General features: G+C 42.8%; 2 protein-coding genes across 3 annotated transcripts in view; one reads left to right on the forward strand and one right to left on the reverse strand.

The window, feature by feature from the left end:
• Positions 1-22,589, forward strand: part of LOC110086561 (uncharacterized) — an 83,903-nt gene that overhangs the window by 50,125 nt on the left and 11,189 nt on the right. Inside the window, exons 6-7 of one of the 2 annotated variants that reach the window (XM_078391846.1) lie at positions 17,716-17,755; positions 18,863-19,037. The gene's annotated coding sequence lies outside the window, so the exon portion shown is untranslated. The remainder of the gene's footprint in view (positions 1-17,715; positions 17,756-18,862; positions 19,038-22,589) is intronic. The other variant, XM_078391845.1, reaches the window with a different exon arrangement.
• Positions 6,325-22,589, reverse strand: part of LOC110086560 (zona pellucida sperm-binding protein 3 receptor) — a 57,905-nt gene continuing 41,640 nt past the window's right edge. The window contains exons 8-12 of the mRNA XM_020807551.3: positions 19,200-19,231; positions 17,840-17,881; positions 14,211-16,853; positions 10,857-10,926; positions 6,325-10,031 (exon numbers count right to left, since the gene is read on the reverse strand). The gene's annotated coding sequence lies outside the window, so the exon portion shown is untranslated. The remainder of the gene's footprint in view (positions 10,032-10,856; positions 10,927-14,210; positions 16,854-17,839; positions 17,882-19,199; positions 19,232-22,589) is intronic.

Below are 22,589 nucleotides of genomic sequence, written 5' to 3' on the forward strand. Positions count from 1 at the left end.
TAGTTATCACTATGGAAGAGGAGGCAGTAGCAGCAATCAGTTAGAATAAAATGAAGAACTGTACCAAATCTTCAAAACTAAATTTGACTGTTTTGGTTAACTCTTGATCTGATCATGAGAGGCAGTACTGCTTAGCAGTAGTGAACATCATGGACTTCGGAGTCTGAAGTGAGAACGTTCAGGTCTGAAACATGCTTGCAATGGACATAGATACGGATATTAATTTCAGTTCAGTTTTTTATGTACAGTATGTATGAATTGACCAAAATATTGATTGCTTTTGTATTCACAATGGAAAGAATTTGTGATTTTAAAAATTCAAATGTGGGAGAAACTGACACTGAAAAATTCATCCATCCAGGTCCAAGGTGTTGACTGACTAATTCTTAAAAGTTTGGTTTTCCTTTCTAGTTTTCCTTTCTAGCTCCTCATTTTTAATATTGATATGACAAGTAGATACTCTATGCTAACAGAAAGTCTAAATGGGGGAGCATGTGGTTTAAAGAATTCACCAAAATTCACATATTTCTTCATATTCCGTAAAGAAAGAACTTGAAAGTTAAACAAATGCATACAAAAGAAAAACATACAGTATTTTCCAGTCCCTACTCAAAAGTAAAACCCACTGCATTTAGTGAGCGTCATTGTCAGGTATGTATAGAACCAGAGCTTAAATGCCTCTTAGCATGTCTAAGAAACTTAAAAGATAAGGATGACATGAAAACAATGGTGTATTGCAGCTGTATATCATTCATGGAATTACAGCTGAAATCCACCTGATGGGCTACAGAAGAGGTGGGCTGCAAAAAAAAAAAAAAAAAGATGGGGCCATATATAGACTGTATATTACTCATCTTTACATTCAAAGAAGGCTGGCTAAAGGACATTTTACAAAGGATAGGAAGGCATTTTCTTCCTATTCCATGTACGCAAGCCAACTGTAGAAGCAGCTAAATCTTATTTCAGCATGGTGACTGCATAGTGCCATCCACTTCAACTGAGGCAGTAAGCTAGTTTAGGAACCCTAGAGCAGGCTGTGGGTCTTGTATATCTTGAACAGATATAGGTCTGCTGCCTTTGATTCCAAATGTCTGATCTTACATTATCAGTTTACAGCAAATTAGGACCAGTCTAACAAACTCACTATAGAATTGTGCTTCTTAAGCCAAAGTTGCTGAGGTTTTTCTTCATTATACAAGTAACAACTAGTATCCTGTTGGTGACTTATACAGATAATGGCTAGAATCCTGTTGCAGCAGTATATTGCTGCTAATTAATGATATTATTATTATTATTATTATTATTATTATTATTATTATTATTATTATTATTATTATTATTATTAATTTATTTATTTATTTATTTATTTATTTATTTATTTATTTAATTTATACCCCACCTATCTGGTCGGTGAGGACCACTCTAGGCGGCTAACAACAATAAAATACAGTAACAATATAAATAAGCAATTCTAATTAATAAAAACACTACAATACATTACATAGAGTGCAAAACAGAAACAGTAAAGAGGGAAGAAGGAGGTCAAGAGGAATATGATGGAAAGGCCTGCCCAAACATCCATGTCTTCAATTGTTTCTTAAAGATACCCAGTGAGGGAGACCCGCAAATCTCAGGAGGGAGATTGTTCCAGAGGCGAGGAGCCACCGCCGAGAAGGCCCGATTTCTTGTCTTCTCCTTCCGGGCCTCCCTCGGCGTTAGGCTCCTCAACCTCACCTCCTCGCTCGCACGAGTGACACGGGTAGAACTTGGTGGGAGTAGGCGTTCCGCCAGATATCGAGGCCCTAAACCGTTTAGGGCTTTGTACGTAAGCGACAGCACTTTGAAGTCGATGCGGAATCGTATGGGCAGCCAATGCAATGCGGCCAGAGTGGGTGAGATATGTTGGAATTTCCTCACTCCACTAAGTAATCTGGCCGCCGCATTCTGCACCACCTGTAGTTTCCGCAGCAGCCTCAAAGGGAGCCCCACATAGAGCGCATTACAGTTGTCTAATCTTGAGATTACGAGCGCATGTACCAAGATGGTGAGCGACCCCAAATCAAGGTAGGGCCGCAGCTGGGCTATCCGCCTAAGATGAAAAAAGGCGGAGCGGACTACCGACGCCACCTGTGATTCCATGGTGAGCGCCGGGTCCAGGTGGATCCCCAAGCTGCGAACCCCGTCCTTGGCAGGCAGGGTCCCTCCCTCAAAAAAGAGGGAGTTTCCCAAATCCCCAACTGTGGGAGGGCCCACTCTCAGTACCTCCGCCTTGTCCGGGTTCAGCCTCAGCCCGTTCTCCTGCATCCATTTCAGTACGGTCCCCAGGCAGCGCTGAAGGGACAGAACGGCATCTCCTGCAGAGGGTGGAAAGGAGATGTAGAGCTGAGTATCATCAGCGTACTGATGACACCGAGCTCCACACCCCCTGATGACCCCACCCAGCGGCCTCATGTAGATGTTAAATAGCATTGGGGAGATAATCGACCCCTGTGGAACCCCACAATTGAGGCTCCACGGGGCCGAGATGTTCTCCCCAAGCTGCACTCTCTGGGGACGGTCCTCCAAGAAGGAACAGAGCCAGGCCAATGCCCGACCACCTATTCCCAACTCGGAAAGCCTCCCCAGGAGGATACCGTGGTCAATGGTATCAAAGGCCGCTGAGATGTCGAGGAGAACCAACAGGGACACTTTGCCCCCGTCGGCCTCCCTCAGTAGGTCATCGCACAGGGCGACCAATGCCGTTTCTGTACCATGGCGCAGCCTGAAGCCCGACTGAAATGGATCCAGGGCATCTGTTTCATCCAGGAGCGCTTGAAGCTGATCGGCCACCACCCTCTCGACCACCTTGCTTAAGAAAGAAACGTTGGCGACGGGTCTATAATTGCCAATTTCATCCACCGCCAAACTAGGTTTCTTCCTAATGGGCTTAATGAGTGTCTCCTTGAGGGCAGATGGGAATCTGCCCTCAAGGAGAGATCCATTGATTATTACCGTGGCCCATTCCGTTGTTAAAGGCCTGGCTGCTTTGATTAGCCAGGCCGGGCAAGGGTCCAAGGAGGAGGTGGTGGCACGGCAGCGATCAATCACCCTGGCCACAGAGTCAGGCGTGACAGGCTGAAAAGAGTCAAGTGTCACCGGGCAGGACGGAGCACTGGACATCTCAGCTCGACTCACTGTATTCAATAAAGGAGAGAGGTCCCGGCGGATGGCCTCCACTTTTGATTTAAAAAATGCTGCAAATTGGTCTTGCGAAAAGCTAGGGGGAGGCCTATCACCCAGACCAATTCCGGATAGGTCGCGTACTATGCGGAATAATTCCGCCTGCTGATTGAACGCCTTGCTTATCCGGTTAGCGAGGAATGATCTACTGGCAGCCTTTACCTTGTCAAGGTAAAGGTTAGTAGCGACCTTGACAGCTATCCGATTAAAATCCGTCGGGTCCTTTCTCCACTTGCACTCTAGCCGTCTCCTGACCCGCTTCAACGTCCAAAGATCCTGATTAAACCAGGGTGCCGGGCGGTCTCTGCGGCGGAGAGGGCGTTCAGGAGCGATCGTGTCAACGGCCCTAGTTGCTGCGGCAAACCAGCCGTCGACCAGAGCCTCGACAGAAGCGCCAACCAGGTCAGCCGGTACACCTCTCATGGCTTCCTGGAATCCAATTGGATCCAGTAGCCTTCGAGGGCGGACCATAACAATAGGTCCCTGCTCCCTGCGAGGGGGGAGAGCCATATGCTTGGGACATTCTTTGTTGATAACTAGATACACAATCAGGATTAAAACATTTCACTTCTATACACATAAATTGTCAATAGGACTTTAAGTGTCATAGTATTCAGAAAACTTTACAGGTATAACCCGCTAGAAGGATGATCTTGAGCAGGAGGCAGAAAGTTGTTCCATATCTCGAAAGTGCCAGTGTAGATGAATCCTGAGTTTTCTTACCAGGTTTTGTTGGCTGTGCTTGGATTAAAACTACACTATTACTTTTTCTTACCTAACTGCCAGAGGATCGTCAAAAGGATTAATTCCAAATAAGGATGTAGTAACAAGTATTACAGATACAGGCACACACAAAATACATTTTCCTGCCAGGAAATGCCTGCAAATCACTATGAAACCTAACATAATATTGCTTTTAGTATGAAGGCAATCGATATAAAGTGTATGATGGAAACATGGCACTTCTAATCAATCTGGTTTGAACAAGAATTTTTCAAATAATTCTGCTTCAAAATTAGTTTTGATGATCTGTAAGCATATGTGGCGATATGAACACTGCCAGACTAAGCATCTAACATATTTGTTTACATAAATCACCACTGTGAATTAAAACAGTGTTACTATATACAGCAGCAGTCCCCAACCTTTTTGGGACAGTGGACCAGCTGAGCCTCTGAGGAAGGCGGGACACCCCCATGCTTACATGGGTGTGCGCTCTCTCTCAGGTGCATGTGCATGCTCTCAGGTGCATGCGCGAAGCAGTGGGGGAGCACGCCTGCCAGCAGCAGCGTAAGCACTCCCCCACCGCTTTGTGCATGTGCAGGAGCACCTGCGCGCACGCCCACCCCTTCACTCAGGTGCATGCATGAAGGGGTGGGGGAGCGCTCACACTGGCATGTGCGTGTGTGTTCAAAGCAGCTGTGGGGAAGGGAGTGCGTGCGTGGGATGCGAGGTCTGTCTCTGCGGAGTGGTCCGGCTCAGGCCACAGACCAGCACCAGGCCACGGACTGGGGTTGACGACCTCTAATATAGAGGCTTAAGTCGGTGGATAGTGAGGACCTGAATAATAACACTTCCATTTCTTTTTACTGTAGTATTCCAATGTTCTGATTCTGTGTTATCTAAGAAATCAGACTATTCCTTGCTGAACTTGATGTAAAAAAACTGTGACAAAAAGACTACGGCAAATTACTTGGAATTTGGCATCGATTATATGAAGACCTTGGTTTCCCATTATAAACTACAGTATTAATCACTGCCTCCATTTTCAACATCTCAGATTTAAATGAAGTTAGAAGCAATGTATATCCGTATGGAGGCTGGGTTATTCGAGATCTTTTAGCCTCTTTAAGATAAAAAGAGCTTAAGTTCCTACAGACTCTGCCCCAAAGTCTAATATCTCCTTTAACCTTCAGGCAAACATCTAGACAAAGCAAAGTTACATAAAAATCAAAAGACTTGAATCTGGTACTCATCAATTGAGAGAAACAGTAAACAAATGGAGCAGGATGATGTGGGCTAAATAGAGCCATTTGGAGTCAGGTGGAAGTGTGCAGTCCTTGTATCCAAATGGCATATTGGGGTTCAAGCGACCCTATTTGGTACAGCTCCTTCCAATATTTAAGGTGTGTTAATAAGCAAACTGGGATATTAGTGAATTGAACACTTCCTATACTCCTGGCAGAGGGGCAGGGGAAATTTCTTTTAAAGAAGATTGATAAACAATCGCTGAGGTGCTACACATATATCACTTTTTGCAAAAAATAATATTTCCATTACAGTAGTTTGTCTGAAGGGTGGGTAGAGAAACTGCCTGCAGCCGAATGAATCTGTGGATGCCACTTCATGACATCGGAAGTTCCAACTGGAAGGAGCCTTGACAACTGGGAAGGCTCACTTTGGGTTTGTTCCTAGTGATCACACACACTGGAAATGGACCAAAACAGCAATCCTACCTGTACCGAAAAAGTAAGTGCCCCTGACAAGGGCTCATAAAGGTGCTCTGGGGGTGGTTTATTTCGCTCCAGCAATTACATGAGGTGATCACTGGAAAAAAGAACAAACTAAACAGTTGCTGCAGCAGAAAAAACAATGGGAACAATTCCAATACTGAGAATATGTGTGCCTTGGATTCGTCATGGAAGATTCGTTATTGGGGCAATCTTTGTACTATTAGCTACTGGATCTGTATCCAGGTTTTTAGTTGGGAGCCAAAGAAAAGTACACATCATTCTTTATCATTCAAAGGAATGATGTCGCTGTAACAAGCCTATAATTAAATTAATTTTTGGAATAGAAATGTTCACAGCTTTAGTGACCCAAATTTAATTCTAACTTCAGCAAGTTGTGCTTCTATTTGTAGTTCAAAAATGTATTGGCTTAACTATCCAATGCAGCTACTTATGCAGGTAATCATAATCAGGATTCCTTATCAGACTAAACATGCAATTACTGCAAAGGACTGCAGTAATTCATAGGAGATTAAAGAGACTATGGAGTAGGAAGACTGTAAGCTATTGCCTGCACTACATTAGTTTCCAATCACAAATGAATTCGGTCCTTGGATATTTCCTGCCGCTGCCCCCCACCCCACTCCTGATCCCATTTGGCTTTCATTTGTTGGTAATAATTGTTCTTGTTCTTATTTCCCTAGCATGATCAGGTGTTCTAAAAATCTGATTCAGTTGTGTGGTTGGGACGCTGGACATCTAAAAACGCTGAACACTGCAGTAATTAGATGAACAATGGGTGCCTTCTACATTATTAGGAATGTTTTAGCTTTAAAAAAAATCAAGACCAGCTAAAGAAGGCAATTACATAATTCTAACCTAAATGTACTAAGCAGGCTCCCTCTATACAGTCTGTTTCTGACACTGCATATAGCAAACTGACTGAAAAACTATTTCAGGCTACACTTGAATTTACTCTTCATAAGATGAAATGAAAAGGCAAGATATTGCATCACGAGGGAAAGAGAAGGAATTGGATTGTTTTTTCAGCCTCTTTCTCTGCAGCAGTAGCCAATCTGAACATTATTAGCATTCATTTGAGTACAGTACAAAACTGTTGTAGAACAGAAATACCTGGAGTCTGTGAAGCTCAGATTTGGAGTTATACATCAGAGAGGCATGGGTTTTTGGTTATAAATTACTTACCAGTGGACTGTTGGAAAAATAGCAGTGACCTCTTAAATGATACAAATAGTTTTTTCTCTGAGCAGAAGCTGAAGGCTGCATTTTATTACAGGTCAAGGCTGACATTCTCATTCATTGTGAATATAGTTCAATTAATTCCTATCTGTTTTCATACACATTAAGGGCATTCTCTTCTGGATGTTTTAACATTTTAGTACAGCTTATTTTTATTTTTAAAAACAACTTAAAATGTTAAAGTTATATTCCTTGGAAGTAATGGCCTGATGATTAAAAAGTATCTTCTCTGAGTAAATTATATCACGAATATACATTTGCACAAATAAATTTGCAAGTCGGTGGAAATCTGGCACAGTTTTTAGTTGTTTGGGAATGGAATAGTGGGTTAGAAAGGATGGTACCTGATAACAATTGAAAACAACTAAAATAATTAAAATTGATGAATTCAATTTAAAAACCAAATAACCACATGGCGTCCATCCCTAGTGTCCCTTAACATGCAAAAGAAGTGGCAGCTGTTTGGATTTCAGGGTTCTTAGCATGGTAAACATGGATACTCTCAACTATATATGTAAAATGAAGACAAATAATATGAAACAAACATAGGGGATTATATAATGCATTTCATATGGCATGTAGGAGGCAGATGCTGTAGAATTTTTATAAACTATGATGTAAAGCACTTGATTGAAAAATATGTTATATGTAACAAGGCAGACATTTTAGAATCCTGTTGGTGCTCGCATAAGATCTGCATAACTTGTAGCTAGTTGGGACTGACTGAAAAGGTGTTGGAGGACATCTTGGTCAGATGCTTTTTCACATGTCCAGTTCTGTGAACTAGATGCATCCCTCTGCCTTGTCAGCTGCACCAAATTATGCTAAACGTAACAAACACCAATAGTTTGGTCATAAATTTGAATGTAAGTGCTTATTAAAATCTGCAGACAGCAAGCACCATCTTCTTAAAAAAGCAATTCTCTTTTTTGTTCAAATAGGAAGGAAAATTGCTTCTAACATGGATTAATCAACTGCCTTAATAAGATTAATCAATTGACAGTGCAGCCCTATGCATTTATATTCAAATGGAAGTCCCACTAAGCTCATTGGTATGCACAGGAAAATGTTAATAACATTTCTTTACAGAGCAGTCCTGCTACATAAAGGAGGAAGAATCTGCAACTGACCAAAAAATCTCTTCCATTGGCCTGCTGGAATCAAATCAGCAGAGCAGAGTAGGTTCATGGGGCTGCTTTAAGCAGAAAGTAACTACAATTAACTTCAAGGCTGGCTCTTTGTCACTTAGGGCAGTGGTCCCCAACATTTTTCGGTCCGCAGACTGGCTGGGGAAGGCGGGGCACCCCCTGGGCACATGCACATGCGCAAACAGCGGTGTGATGCTCGCACGGGCATGCTGGAGCGTGCGCACAGCCACAAATGGGCTGTGCAGGGGTAAGTGCATGTGCAAGGGGGCAGGAGGTCTTTCTCAACAGCACGGTCCGGCTCAGGCCACGGACTGGGGGTTGGGGACCTCTGACTTAGGGAGTGTATTAGGAGGTCTTTGGCTGTTAAGGATCCAAGCCTTCCTCTGGCCCATTTTCATTTTCTATGTCTCCAATATCTGAGTGTAGCTGTTGGAGAGGCATGTTTATAACAGCAAAGCTTGTGAAGATGGACTTTGCTCTTAAACTCCAAAAAGACAAATCTGTTCTGTTCAGTTGTCTCTGCAATACCCTACCAGGGACCACAGGGCTTTAGAACTAATGACTAGAATCTGATTGAATAGTTATACTGGCATTACATGTCATGGCATAATTCAGAATGGCAAATCACTAATAATTAATCAGTCCTTTCCTCATTCCTAGTCATGTGCCAATTCATGTGCACAAAACTGGTGTGCAAGTAGGAGTTCAATCAGGGACTCATTAATTAGTGGCTATTCATTCTGCCATTGTACATAATACCAGGCTAATATAATTAAGATGTGAATCCTGAATCTAATCTTGGCCTAATTGTATCTGGCATGTGGTATAGTAATAATCCTAGATACTGAGCATACGTTTTGCAGCTAAATATTCCATTCTTGCAAAATGTATTTGGTGGTATAAATATCCTTCATGCAAACTGGTGAAGAACTAAGATGGCACACAGCATCAGAGTTTCATTCTATGTTCAGAATGTATACAAAAAGCTAGATTATAGAAGTAGATGCAAATCCCAAACCATTAAATGTTTTTATACCTCATTCAACCATCAATCAAAATGGAGACGTGAAGTGTTTTCAAAATGTAACTTACAGAACAACCACTGAATTTTGCCTGCTCATAGAACAGATTATCTAGATCAGGTCTTCTTTCAGGAAGGTAACAACCTTGGATTCTCTAATATAGTGCTTCCCAGCTTTGGGTCCCCAGATGTTCTTGGACTATAACTCTTAGAAATGCTGGCCAACACAGCTAGTGGTGAAGGCCTCTGGGAATTTTAGTCCAAGAACATCTGGGGACCCAAGGTTACCTTTATTATGTTTGTTGATTTGTAGATATATTTGTTATATGTTCTCACTGTTTTCTGTTCTACACTGCAAAATGGTCAAATAGGTGGTTTAGGTAAAGGTTCCCCTTGACATTTAGTCCAGTCGTGTCCTACTCTAGGGCATAGTGCTGATCCCCATCTCCAAACCGTAGAGCCAGTGTTTGTCTGTAGACAGTTTCCGTGGTCACATGGCCAGCGTGACTAAACACGGAACGCCGTTACCTTCCCACCATGGTGGTACCTATTTCTCTACTCGCATTTACATGCTTTCAAACTGCTAGGTGGCAGGAGCTGGGACAAGCAATGGGAGGTCACTCTGTTGCGTGAATTCGATCTTATGACTGCTTGGTCTTCTGACCTTGCAGCACAGAGGCTTCTGCTGTTTAACCCGCAGCATAGCACTGCTCTAATAGATAATTAGCTAAGGGAAGTATACTTCAGCGTATCTCTTGGTTCTTCATAGTGGTCTTTGTGAATGCACACAATTGGGTTAATCCTGCGCCTGCGCAGAATGCTCTGAAGATTCTAGAGCTATAGAAAAAAGAATCAGCTCCCCCCTGAGGGTATATAAGCTCCGCCTCCTCCTCTTCCTTTCAGTTCCTCTTTTTCCGCCGTACCGTTAGGACGCTAGGAAGAGAAGAGCATCAAAACTACTTAAGTATTCTAGCTTAAAGGTAAAGGTAAAGGTTCCCCTTGACAATTTTTTTTGTCCAGTCGTGTCCGACTCTAGGGGGCGGCGCTCATCCCGCTCTTCAAGCCATAGAGCCAGCGTTTTGTCCGAAGACAATCTTTCCGTGGTCACATGGCCAGTGTGATTTAGACACGGAACGCTGTTTACCTTCCCACCGAGATGGTACCTATTTATCTACTCGCATTTGCATGCTTTCGAACCGCTAGGTTGGCGGGAGCTGGGACAAGCGACGGGTGCTCATTCTGTTGCGTGGATTCGATCTTACGACTGCCGGATCTTCTGACCCTGCAGCACAGGCTTCTGCGGTTTAGCCCACAGCGCCACCACGTCCCTTTTAGCTAGCCCTTTTATTCGTTCCTTTATCTTTATTATTGTTTTATTACTATCCACTCGACAGAACCTGCCTTAATTTTTAGTTTTTTGCCGTCGTTCTGTCCTCTCCCCCCCTTTCTTTTTGACTAATTCCCTTTTTTGTTTTATGGCCCCTCGGGGCTTCAAGCAGTGCGCCGTCTGTTCCCAAAAAATTCCTCTTTCAGATACCACGAAAAGTGCTTGTTTTGTCTGGGAGAATCACACCTCGACCAGACCTGCATTGCTTGCAAAGGTTTTTACAAGCAAGCAATCAAACTTGGACGCCAACGGCTTCGATCTTTTCTCTACGAAAAGACTCCCGCCATGGAAGGCTCCTCCCTCCCTGCACCAACTCCTCCGCGTTCGGAGGCCTCTAAACAAACTTCTCCCATTGAGCAGTCATCTCTTACCATCTCCCTTCCTGTGAAGTCCAAGAAAGCCTCAAAACCGCCTAAAGCCAAAGCGTCTTCTCGAGTTCCACTTCCTACAAAAAGAAAAACCAACGATAAGTTCAAAAAGCTGAAGAAATCAGCCAAACTGCTTACTGTGCCTCCTCCAGCTCTTTCGATACTGCTCGAGGAGTCTTCAAGGGAAGGAATTTGACTTTCTGATACTGAGGAGCATATTCCTTTAGCCCAGACGGCTCAGGATTCCATGTGCATGTCTCTGAACTCGGGCCGTTTCGAGGCTGAGCCAGACGCCAGCCAGACCGTTGCCCCTTCTAGCCCTCAATACTCAGGGTGGGCTGATACTGAGTCTCTTTCCGAACAGGAGTCTGTCCACGATACTCCTAGGAAAAGTACGAAGAAGCGCAAGCATGCCATTCTGTACCAGCCTCAAGATGCAGAAGTTGGGTACCATCCACAGGGCCCGCCATTTGGCCACTCTTGCTACGCTCCGAACCAACTGTGTCCGTACCAAGGCTACGTTTACCCGTCAGAGTTTCCAGGCATCTCCTTGCCTCAACCGCCATGGCACCATACTGTAGCTCCTCCCGCGTTACATCAGCCGCAGCCTCAGGTGGATCTTTCGATACCTCAAGTACCATCACACAAAAGGCGCTTCCCCACGGTACCTACAGCACCTAAACGTGCCAAATGCTGCAGCAGACGCTCTACAGTGCAAGCAACCACTCTATACTCTGGTCCAGGAGCTCTCGATACCGAGCCCTTTTCCCCATCCAAGCAGTTGGATATGGACATTGCACCAGATGATGTGGTACCGCGCCGCTCTCCTTCATCAGCCTCTCAATTCTTTTCAGATAACCACTCTTCGACATCCAATAAATCTGAGGCACCTGGGGCAGTTGGCCAAGGCCCATCTTCTCAGCCTTCTCCAGAGGACTTCTCTTCTTACGCGCAACTCATGCACATGGCCAAAAACCTTCAGCTTGATGCACAGATTTCACAACAGGAAAGGGACCTAGTCTTCCAAGACATGGAGCAGGACAAGGCCTCCCCCCCTAGCCTAAGTCTTATTCCAGCCCTCTTCGAACTGGTCAAAACCTCATGAGACAAAGCACCCACAATGGCCCAAGTCCCTCACAAAATAGAGCACCACTATAAAACCCATGGGTCGGATTCTGATTTCCTCACTAACCATCCGTCACCCAACTCCATTGTGGTCAAAGCCACCCAATACAAATCTTGTACCAGATGATCAGCTACACCCATTGACAAAGAGGGTAAGAAGACAGACAGTTTGGGCAAGAAGCTCTATGCCTTTGCTGTCCTTTTGATCAAAATAGCCAATTACCAAGCAGCCATGGGCACATACCAAAAGCATCTTTGGGACAAAATAATCCCTATGCTTCAGACTCTGCCTGATCCTTCTAAAACGGAAGCCCTCAACGTTTACGAAGAGGCTAATACCCTGACCAGACAACAGAGAATTTGTTGCAAAGCACACAGCAGACATCGCCTCTAAATCCATGCTAACAGCGATAGCCATGCATGGCTCAGAACTGCCAATATCCTCGATGACACTAAAACAAAAATTGAGGATTTATCCTACAATGCAATTGGACTGTTTTACTCAAAGACTGACGAAATCATGGATAAACATTCACAAAATGAGGAAGACTGTGAAGTCTTATGTACCATACCAGCCGTATAGGTACCAGAAACAGGTCTACAAAAAGCCTCAATACCAATCTTCCACTCAGTACCAATCTTTTCGGTACAGTAAATAACAGCAGGATCAGACCTATCAGACCCAAAAGTCCACCGCTCCGCTGTTCAAGCAGCAACGCTTTCACAGCCTCAAGCAGTCCTTTCGCAAGACTCAGCACAGGGGTAAGCATTTCTCCTAATCCCCTACGTACCACCAGACTGTTTCCATTCCTTCAAGGATGGCAAACCATCACCACCAATAAATGGGTCCTTAATATCATTCAGAGGGGTTATCTGATTGAATTTTCATAGACCCTGCCACCAAATTCAGTTAGAACAACTCCCTTCTCCATACCACTCCATTTGGAAATTTCAACACTCCTGTCCAAGGAGGCCATAACCAGGGTACCATCCTTGGAATCCAGCAAGGGTTTCTTCTCGCGCTACTTTGCAGTCCCCAAGAAAGATGGCAGCATAAGACCCATTATGGACCTTAGAGACCTCAACCGATACATCCTATACAAGAAATTCCGTATGCTGACTCTTGACTCCATTCTCCCTCTTTTGTCTCAGGGAAACTGGTTCGTCACCATAGAATTACAAGACGCCTACTTCCACATCTCCATCCACCCGTCTCATCAAAAATTCCTCCAGTTCCGGTTCCACCACAACACCTACCAAGTCATCGCCCTCCCGTTCGGGCTCTCCACAGCCCCTAGGACATTCACAAAATGCATGGTCGTGGCATACCTCCATACCAAGGGAATAAAAATATTCCCTTATATCGGCGATTGGCTTCTAGTGGCAAAATCCTACCGCGAAGCAGTCTCTGCCACAAATTTCACCCTCGACATCCTAAAGAGGCTCGGGTTGAAAATCAACGAGAAAAAGTCCAGCTTGATACCGTCCTAGACCGTCTCCTACATAGGAGTAACATTGGACTCGGTTTGCATGAGAGCTTTCCTACCGCCTCAGTGAATCTGCATCCCTCTGGATGGGGAGCACACTGCCAAGAGCTGAAGTGCATGGCCTATGGACCATGAACCAAAGAGCCGTTCACATCAACCATTTAGAACTGATAGCTGTCATCAAGGCTTTCAAAGCCTTCCTGGCCCGTATACATGGACTAGTGGTACAGTTGGTAACGGACAATACCACAGTGATGCACTACATCAACAGACAGGGCGGGACTCGGTCCAGGCCCCTCCTCCATCTGACTCTACATCTTTGTGAATGGTGTCACGTCCACCATATTTTGCCTCAAGCAATCTACATTGCTTCCAAGGACATTTCTCTGGCAGACCACTTGAGCAGGCTACCCACCAGAATGCACGAATGTACTCTAGACCAAAAGGTCTTCTGGACTTATGCAGCCGTTGGGGACAGCCCACGATAGACCTCTTTGCGTCCCACCTGAATACCAAATGCAACCGCTACTGCTCCAGGGTGGGCATAGACACCTCGTCCCTTGGAGAGGCCTTCCTCATACCGTGGTCCGGAGAACTAACTTACCTGTTCCCTCCGATACCGTTTCTCCTCAGGACCATAACCAGGATCATTCAGAACCAAACAAATGCAATCCTCATCAGTCCATGGTGGCCACGCCAACCCTGGTTTGCACACCTGTCAGAAATAGCAGATGAAATAATACACCTGCCTCCGATACCGTCTCTTCTCTCGCAGAACGATGGGGCCCTTCTCCATCCCGACGTCTGGTCTCTCCACCTGACGGCGTGGAGGATATCCCCAAGTTCCGTGCGGTCCTAGAATTTGAGAATTTGAGAATTTGCCCAAGCTGAAGGCATGATCACAGTACCGGCATCCCATCACACGGTACTTACCTTCTTACTTCATCTTTTTAACCTGGGACTACCTCACTCCACACTTAAAGTCTACATTTCAGCAATTGTGGCCCACCAACCTCCCCGATCGCGCTCTGCCAGACTCTTCTCTGACCCAACCCTTAAAAGATTTTTGAAGGGTCTACAGAACGTGGGACGTGGTAGCGCTGCAGGCTAAACCGCAGAAGCCTTTGTGTGCTGCAGGGTCAGAAGACCAGCAGTCGTAAGATCGAATCCATGTGACGGAGTGAGCTCCCGTCGCTTTGTCCCAGCTCCTTGCCAATCCAGCCCTTCGAAAGCATGTAAATGTGAGTAGATAAATAGGTACCACCTCGGTGGGAAGGTAAACAGCATTCCAGGTCTAAGTCACGCTGGCCATGTGACAATGGAAACTGTCTTCGGACAAACGCTGGCTCTACGGCTTGGAAATGGGGATGAGCACCGCCCCTAGAGTCGAACACGACTGACTAAAATGCCAAGGGGAACCTTTACCTTACCTTTACAGAACATAAGACCACCCTCGCAGCACATTGTACCGCAATGGTCTCTACCACTCGTCTTGGAAGCTCTTATCAAGCCTCCATTCGAACCCACGGTTACCTGCTCAGAGAAACTACTTTCCCAGAAGACCACATTTCTTGTAGCCATCACGTTGGCCAGAAGAGCGAGTGAGCTCGCCACGCTCCGTACCTCCAAATGCACCCGGACAAATCCACTCTATACCTAGATGTTTCCTTCTTACCAAAGGTGGTATCGGACTTTCAATCAACCACCCCATTGTGCTTCCAACATTGTTTCCATCCCCGTTCATGCCATTAGAGTGTAAACTTCATACCCTCGATGTCAGAAGGGCTCTTGCTTTCTACCTTCATCGTATTAAGCATGTTAGGTGCTCCCCGTGCCTTCTCCTGTGCTACCACGGACCACATAAGGGTGCTCCAGCTTCTCCACAATCAACATCCAGATGGATTGTCCAACTTATACAATTGGCTTACCAGCTTGCACATAAGCCAGTGCCGGACGGCCTAAAGGCTCACTCTACCAGAGCGGTCTCCACGTCGACCGCCCTACTTAAGGGCATTTGGCTGCAGAACATCTGCAAGGCGGTACATGGGCCAACCCGCTGTCGTTCGCCAGACATTACCGCCTAGACATTAGAGCCAAAAATGATGCAGCATTTAGAAGGGCGATACTGTCATCCTTGATATCGTGACAGCCCTCCTTCCGGTGAGTACAGCTTGCTATTCACCCAATTGTGTGCATTCACAGAGACCACTACAAAAAAGTTAGGCTACTTACCTGTAACTTTGGTTCTTCCAGTGGTACTCTGTGAATTCACACATCCCTCCCTTCCTCCCCTTTATCCGTCACGATACCTTGCTATCTGATTTCATATGGTACAGCGGATTCAGGGAACTGAAAGGAAGAGGAAGAGGCGGAACCTATATACCCTTGGGGGGGGGAGCTAATTGACTCTTTTTTCTATAGCTCTAGAATCTTCTGAGCGTCCTGCGCAGGCACAGGATTAACCCAATTGTATGTACCACTAGAAGAACCGAAGTTACAGGTAAGTAACCTAACTATTTTTCAGTGTCTACCACGGCCTTTGATATCTTTATGGATCTTCCTGCTAGCCAACATCTGTTACTGATATCAGTTATGTCATATCGAGTCACTTCTAGTTTATGGTAACTATAAATTATTAACTGAATGGTCTAGTTATTAACAATCCTGCTCATGTTTTAGAAATTCAAGGCCATTATTTCCTTTATTGAGTCAGTTCATCTCATGTGAACTGACTCAATAAAGGAAATTCAACTTTTCCCAATATTATTGTATCTTCCAGTGAGCCATTCTTCAGTACAATTTCAGTTTAGCCATTTTTGCTTCCTGAATGAGTTTGAACTTGGTTTGAGCTAGTACTCACTTATTTTCTTAACTCTAGACCATGGACTGGGATATGGGGCAGGAGGGTCTGTTCTGAGGTGGCTGTAGCCCTTTTTTGGTATATGTTTCAGGAGTTCTACTTGTAGTGGCCACATAGCATCTGAACAACACAGACTGCAATAGATTGCTTTTTTCCAGATGGAGGGTACCATTAGTGATAACACCAGTCTGCTTGTCTAAAAGTAATCAGTAACTTTTGAGTAACCAATAAATTCCTTTTGAAAATTAATTGCTTGGGGTTTCCTCAAGCATACTGGTACACTTCTTCCTTTGGTTCCATTTGTGTTGTTACTTACCATTTGATCCCTTTATTAGAGGGGTGATGCATTGTTCTGTATTCTGTATTACCATAAGCCATACTTCAAGGATAACTGGAGGGAAATGCACATTGGAGCACGTGTATGATCTCTTTTCATGTAACAGTGGATAACCACAGCTTCATCCAATGCTCTGGAGTGGTACTTCTCAACCAGAAGTTAATCTTTTTTGTATTTAAAAGACCTGCCAACTCAATCAGGAGAAAACAGAGTTATATTTCCTCATACATACATTAATCCTGAAATAACCTGTACTCTTCCAGTCAATGCTGTCAAGATGACTTTGACTTGTGGTAATCCTCCTAGGTTTTTCTAGGTATAGAATACTCAAGAGTGGTTTATCAGTCCCAACTTCTGTTCACACTATGCAACCATGCTGCTTGCCCAGAGCTGCATAGCTGCATCAGCCGCATATGCTCTGTGTGATCTTGGCTGGTCTCTCACTCAGGAGACATAATGGGGATTTGAATTTTTGACCCCTGGTTCTTCAGCCAGGTGCTCCCCCCCACACCCATTGAGTTTCACCAACTTAGAATAGACAGTGTAGTATGTTCCCCCATTATTCTAAGTCAGTGTTGTGACTGCTGTCTCACCTGGCAGAAAGTCATTCTCATCTGAATTGCTGATGTTTTGTATACAGTCAGACTTGAATTGGTGTCCTATTATTTCTGAGTAAGACATGTTAAGTTTTAAGGACAAAACCTTAATAATTCAAATAGTGTACTTATTTCTTTAATAAATTTATATGCCACTTACTATATCTAGGATGTAATCTCAGAAAAATGTATATAAACAGATAAAAGCAAATAAAAACTAAATAAGGTGGTGCGTGATATGAGTTTTGCATTCTTTCTAAGCAAGAAAGAGAGTTAATTGTTTGAACCTTCTCTTATGTAACCTTGCAAAAAAGAAAGTACAATGAGGAAAGTACAAAGCTGATTACCATCACTATCTTTTTGTGGTCTGTTCATTTGTGTTTTAGATAATTAGTCATCCTCTAACAAATTTCTCTGTAGGTATGGGACTTGACAGATTTTTTTTCTCCCACTACAGCTTCCAGAATTCACGAGGAATTGTCCCACCAAGAATTCTGGTAACTGTTGCAAAAAATATATATATTAAAAAATCAAAGAAAAGAAATGAAAGAAAAGAGTATTCAGAGGACTTTCAGAAATACCTGTGCTTTCCCAAATCTCTGTCTGGAGTGATAGTCATTAGGCTGAAAAAGAGGGAAAGGGATGTGAGTGGCTAAGCTTCATAGGAGTTGCAAGAGATTAGCGGACTGGCAGTCTTTTGAGAGGCATCTTGTACATAGCCTAATGAGCAGAGAAACTACCAGTTCCCTTAATCTCTTGCATTTCCTATGGACTTTACCCCAAAGAGTACTGTATAGTATCTGTTTCTGAAAATTGTTAACATTGCATTTAATCAATCTATTCTACTCAAATGGCTTTGTTCAGCATAGAATGACAACTATTTTATTTGTTCCAACAGTATGAGATATTAAATGAGATTCTTAACTGGCCACCCAAGATTTCCAGTAATGTCCCACTAGTTTAATATGGAAAGGTTATCTTGCCTAGCAGACGTCTTTCACTATTTCTTGCTGAGTTTGGGAGGTGCAGCCAATGAAACAGTGGGGTATCGCTTTCAGTTTTCACCACTGGCTAAGCACAGTTTGGCAGACTTTCTGGCAGGAAACAAAATAGAGTCTTGTGCTGCAGATTCCTATGAATAATTCCTCTCATAATCTACCAATTATGGATAAATCACTCTCGTATCTTAATAAGGGGCATGTCCTTCTCCAAAGTGTGTAGGAAATTTTAAAGAAAAGAAATTATGTTCATAATAATTCTAAATGGTTTGTTGTTAGTTTTGGGATTTATTTATTTTTTCAGGCAAACTTTTGACAATGATGAACACAGCAAGCAGAGGAGATAGCACATACTTTTTTAAAAAAATTAAAGCACTGTAAATAGCTGGATGCATTTCATAAAGAATCCTGCAGCCACTAGTTCTATCATAAAGAATTTTGAAGCCATTAATTCTTCCATCAGTTGGGGATCTTCACTCAAGATTAACAAGGGGGGTTGCATGCCCATGGTAGCTGGGAATGAAGCAAGTGATGTATGGAGCAAGAGCCTTCTCTTCCTGTTTCTGACACATGCTCCTTTATTTTCTCTTTCTCCTTCTCCAACAGGCTTCCAGCAAAGGCCAGCAGATGTCTCTTAAAATTATCCAGAGTCTCCTCTACAGTATAAACACCCCAACTGCTTTACACATATAAACTTGACTGTTGGCATAATCATCCAAATAATATATAGCGGAAGCAGTGAAAGAGGAAAGGCAAAAATCTATCATACCATGTTGCACAGGTAGGTTAAGAAATAACCTAATCTTATTTTACCTTACTAATTCTTCAATCTTGCATACACTTATTCATTGGTAAGATCCAGTAAATATAGTGGAACTAATTTTCAAATATTTGGGCTGCATATACCAAGCACTTAACCAGTGAATGAGAAAACGGTACTTACATATTTGTTCGAGTTAACGTGGATATAGAATTCTGCAAGAAAAATTATATGGATTTTGAGTGTGGTGTTAGAATATTTGCATCTTGTGAACCTTAACAAAGAAGTAAGAGTCAGCCTTCAGTGTACTGCATTCTGACAGAAAGGGTTGTCTTGTCTAGATAGTAAGTGGGCATGAAATACTATTTGATTTGTGTATATTTACAGAAAAAGTCATTTGTACAGTTGGTTTTGTTGTAGGGAGTCTTTTAGGTCTGTGACTGAGTACATGATTAACACAGGGCTAGATAAACTTTATATTCATTGTTTCTGCACATTTACTTGATCATTCTCTGTACAAGTACATGAATAATGAGACCAAATTTAAAAGCACACACAAAACCACTTATCTGCTGCTGTGTCTTCCCAGGAATATTATTTTCTTAAATAAGGAGAAACAAATTCTTGATATGGCACAGTGGTACATCTGTCTGTGAATACATTTACTTGAAAGTACCTTGAAGCAGCATTTGTAATACTGTACTTGTATGTGCATTCTTAAGAGCACAGCAACAAAGTTTGGTACCTCTGTACTCAACTTGGAAGTAGAACTACAGCCTAATAAAGGGCTTCACTCAGAATAAGAAAGAGATTGCACCATCTATATGTAGAGTGCTGGCCAGGTTTTACCCAGGACAAAATGGCTGGTATAGCTCTACCTAATGATGACACAAACTCTGAGGGGTGGGGAGGTGGAGATTCCTAAATCTGCTCTCGAACACTTCCTCTAGATCATGGGTTCCTAACCTGTTTCAAATTGTGACCCCTTTTCTAATAAGCAAGTACAGTGGTGCCTCGCACAACGATTGCTTCATACAACGATGAATTCACACAGCGATGGGTTTTTTTTTGAGGAATTTCCCCCATCGTTTAACGATGTTCTCTATGGGGGAATTTCACTTAACGATGTCCCTTTTTGCTCATTTAAAAGTGTCTTAAAATGTTTGAAACCTGTTTTAAATGCTTGGATTCCATAGTGCACCTTGTGAAACATGTGCAAACTTAATTTGGTTTTGTTCTGAGTCTTCATTAATTTTTGGTGATTTTTTTATTTTCCCCATTTAAATCAATTGAATGGACAGTTCAATGCATTTAAATAGGGAAAACAAAAAATCACCAAAAATTAAGGACGACTCAGAACAACACCAAATAAAGTGTGCATAGGGTTCAGGAGGTGGGCTAACGATTGCAAGCATTTAAAACCTGTTCCAAACATTGTAAGACACTTAAAAATGAGCGAAAAGGGACATCGGAAAAGACTTCAAAAGCACTGAAGCCGGCTTCAGTGCTTTTGAAGCTCTTCCGTTTTCGCTCATTTTTAAGGGTCTTACAATATTTGGAAGAGGTTTTAAAAGCTTGCAATCGTTAGCCCACCTCCTGAACCCTATGCAAACTTAATTTGGTGTTGTTCTGAGTCGTCCTTAATTTTTGGTGATTTTTTGAATTTTCTCTCATTGGAATGCATTGGACGGAAAGTTCAATACATTCCAATGAGAGAAAATTTAAAAAATCACTAAAAATTAAGGACGACTCAGAACAACATCAAATTAAGTTTGCATAGGGTTCAGGAGGTGCGCTAACGATTGCAAGCATTTAAAACCTGTTCCAAACACTGTAAGGCACTTTTACAGGAGCGAAAAAGGACTTCGCAAAGCCATTGAAATGTATTGAGTCGGCTTCAATACATTCCAATGGAGGAAACATTGTTTCACTCAATGATGTTTCCTATGGGTTTTTTCACTTAAAGACGGCAATCTGTTCCAATTGGAACGGATTAACCGGTTTTCAATTCATTCCTATGGGAAATGGTGTTTCACAGAACGATGTTTCACACAACGTTGATTTTTTTTTGAACCAATTAACATCGTTGTGTGAGGCACCACTGTACCTCCGATCACCACCTCTGCCACATTTATATAAAATGGCATTTTTAATGGTATAAAGTCATCCCTTCTCAGAAAATACAGTTTTTTTCCTCCTCCCAAAGGGCCTGTTTCTTATACATACATACACACACTCTAACTTTACTATCCTGCTTTGAAAAGTGAAAGAAATTATTTAACAAGGGCTATAGAACATATAAGGTGAGCTGTGACCACGCAGAAGAGTTTACAACCCTCTTGGAGGTCACCACCCCCAGGCTGGGAAATAGTGCTCTAGAGAGAGCCCTTTGCAGGGATCTGCACTAACTCCAAGGAAGTGCTACACTTGTATTTAAATAAAATATAATAATGTATTTATCTGGCATCTGAACATGAAAATAACAGGACTTTTGAGGTTTCCCAGTTCCAGTGGAATTAGATTTTCTTTTTAATACTAGGCTGGGTCATCTTATAATGCAGTTCTTGATTGTGACCACAGATTAAAATCGGGTGGAGTGAGGAGATAAAGAAATACTAGGCAAAACAGAAATAATTAACATTTCAGCACATTTCAAATGTTCTCCCCACTTCTTAAATTAGGGATGATCTTTGTTCTAAGACATTTGCAAACAAATGGATTGAATTGGTCATAGCAAGGAAAACTGCACATGCACTTCATTCACTTCCATTGTAATTCAGATAATGGGGGAGGATTACCGGTTATAGCAAAATTAGATATATAGATATGTATGAAGTTTTATATTATGAACAGAATTTGGCTATATTTACATGTATGTTGCTTCCACAGAGATGGGTTTTGGATAGAATTTTAATCGCCACTGCAGGATTTTACAAATAGTAAAAAACTTAGATCTGCATGTAGCAATTATAATAACTATTCCCAGGTAGCTCACTAAGACCCACAAATAAAATCCTGTTCAAGTTGGAAGGGCTGTGTTAGCCCCATTCCTGCTGCAGGGAGAAGTGTGTTAAGTGATATTGCATGTTCTTATCACCTGTTGTTAAAGTTTCTGGAATCCATTTCTAGACCACTATTTTAGGAATGCTAGGTTAATATGAAAGTAAGAGTACTATACGTGTAACATGTTTCGGCCAATATTAATAAATACATTTAAGAAGAAGGGCATTTCTATTGTTGATTTGCCTGTAAATTACGCACTTCTTGAACGTGCTCTGTTGTTTACCTGTAGGCAAAGGTAAATGTCCAGTATTCATTACCCTGTTTTGAACAGGAAATAATGTGAGGTAACCTACAAGCAGGAGCCTGTCTATAGCATCCTATGACATGTTCCGCACATTATAGCCAGAGGAAGAGCAACTGAGAGGTTGAATAAACCTCTCTTCCTCTGGACCTGGCAAATGGAGTAGGGATGCACCATGACCTGTTTGGACTTTTCACACAGAGTCAGAGCAATTCGACTCATTCTCAGTCTTTGAGAGAATTATGAAGTAATTATAGCCCACTTTTTAG

Source organism: Pogona vitticeps, chromosome 4 (genome assembly GCF_051106095.1).
Source record: "Pogona vitticeps strain Pit_001003342236 chromosome 4, PviZW2.1, whole genome shotgun sequence".
In the NCBI taxonomy this organism is placed as follows: domain Eukaryota; kingdom Metazoa; phylum Chordata; class Lepidosauria; order Squamata; family Agamidae; genus Pogona; species Pogona vitticeps.